The sequence below is a fragment of the Atta colombica genome, unplaced genomic scaffold (genome assembly GCF_001594045.1).
Source record: "Atta colombica isolate Treedump-2 unplaced genomic scaffold, Acol1.0 scaffold126, whole genome shotgun sequence".
Taxonomy (NCBI): Eukaryota; Metazoa; Arthropoda; class Insecta; order Hymenoptera; family Formicidae; genus Atta; species Atta colombica.
This window is the reverse complement of record NW_017259213.1, coordinates 6,988,440-6,990,878: the sequence shown is the minus strand read 5'-3', so window position 1 is coordinate 6,990,878 and position 2,439 is coordinate 6,988,440.

Here is a 2,439-nt window from a genome sequence, read left to right as displayed (position 1 = left end):
ACACACACATATATATATATATTTTTTTTTTTTCTAATATATTTTATGCAAAGATATTTATTATTTACGAATATTTTCGTTCGTCCTCGTATACAGTTTATTTTTTTAACGTTTCATTCAGTGAACGCTTGCAACGGTACAATCATCGCTACAATTTTTATGATCTAGTTTTTTTCTAGTGATTGCAGTATATGATAGTTATGGCATATCCGGTTTTCGGGCATTTATTATCAAGCACACGAGTTTGACTCGATTGAATTCGGACGATCTCGTAGTCCATTATGATTTCGTATATTGTACTGGTACCACACGGTGCACATGCAGCACGTGCAAGTATATATTTTTTTCTACTGAATGATATAATCCAATTGAAGTGACAGCGGTACGTAAACTGAGTTAATTGGAGCGTGCGTACTGGATCCTTTATGTGGAATTCACAAGCTGACACGGATATTCTGCAATTTATCTATTGCAATTGTTATAGCCGTTTCTCTCATTTGTTCGGCGAAACGCGAGAAAATAATACCTCACTTTTTTTTTGCGAGTGAGATATACGGGTGATAGAATATTGGTAAAGTTAACGACGGATGGAAATTCAATGACGCAGGCGGCAACGTCATTTGAGAGATACGAGAGATGGTAGAATTATTCATGACTCTGGGACTAATAATTATAAGAAAAATTTCTTGAATTCGCCGTGAGAATTACGTTATATAACCGTATTTCGTACTTCGATTATCGACGATTATAGAGCCGTAAAGAGAATAAAACATAAGATTACGCATTTAATGGAATGTGCTTGAAACGCAGAAGAATGTATTGAAGCTGGAGAGAGATCTTTTACAGAATTTCTCAGACCTTGTGCAGTTTATAAATAATGACGCGATAGAATAATTATACGCACAGGGTTAATCAGAGTAATTGGAGCAAAGGAATAATTGTGTGACACTGAAATAGAATTGCTTTAAAATATGATGAAAATTCTACTGTAAATTTTATGTATCGCGCAAAAAAGTAATCTTTGAAACCACATCTCCAGAAGTGCAAAACCACTGAGATGAGATAAAAAAAGGAAAAAGAACGAATGAAAGGAATAATTTCCGTCCGAATGATTTCAAAACTAGGTCATTATTCCAAGGATTCGATTTACAAAATATATTTTAAATTGTTCATGAAATTTAAAGTATATAATATTCAGGGAAAGAAAAAGATACGAAGAAAGACATTTTGATATCGAATATGGTAAAAATTCTACCACAAACTTTACATATCACGCAGAGAAAAGTAATGTTTTGAAACCGTATCTCCAGAAGTGCAAAAGATGGGATGAAAAGGGATATAAAAGAAGAATCAAAGGAACGTCTGAATGATTTCAAAACGGGATCATTATTCTAAGGATTGAATTTACAAACGTATTTCAAATTGCTCATGAAATTTAAAACGTAATATTCAGGAAAAAGAAAAGTACGACGCGAAGAAAGATATTTTTATCTCTCGACGTGTATGTGTTTCATCAAGAGCTTTTCCATTTTTCAACAATCAATAAAATCTATTAATCAATGGATTCCTAGAATTCAAACAATAAACAATATTAAATTTCAAACAATATTCAAATATTCAAACAATAAAATTGTAACTACGAACATGAGAATAATTATTAAAAAAATATAATAGAATTCGAAATGTTTGTTAAATTGTGTATTTTAGATAATTAAATAAAGATAGAAGATTATTTTTTCACAGAAAAAAATCAGCATTGTCTTTCACGCTCTCTTTTTCTAATAATTTTTATTTATTTATAAAGCCATTTTTATTATTTTAAATTTAAAAAAATATAAAAAAAATGTATTTAAAATATCACTACCATATGCGACGCAAATTTTGAGCATGAATGTTTAAACGATTTCTTCTTTGGTACGATATTCGCTGATGATAGCTAGAAATTAGCCGAAATGTTCAAAATTGTTTAAAGTATTACAGACGCGTAGTGACGTCAAACATACTTCAATTTTAAATCATAGCGCACTAATTATCGTGCAGTTATTTATTCTCACTTGCCCATAGTACAATTTTATTTTATTTATACATTATTAGTAAATAAAAAAAAATATTAAAAAAAAAATATATAAAAAAAAATCTTATAGAAAATCCTTTTGAAAAAAAAAAGAAAAGATACTGGATCCACTCGGATCACTGTACCATTTATTCTCATGGACACGAAAGATGCGCAGCACAGGAAAGACGCTCGCGAGGAAAATTGTCAGAATGTGAATTGGATGGTACATTAACGGCTCTCTCTCTCTCTCTCTCTCTCTCTCTTTCTCTCTCTCTCTCTCTCTCTCTCTCTCTCTCTCTCTTTCTATCTCCCAATCAACGTTCCGACCCATTTTAGAGCTTGTTAATTCGCGACGAGCCAGTTAAAACTCGACCAACGTTGTT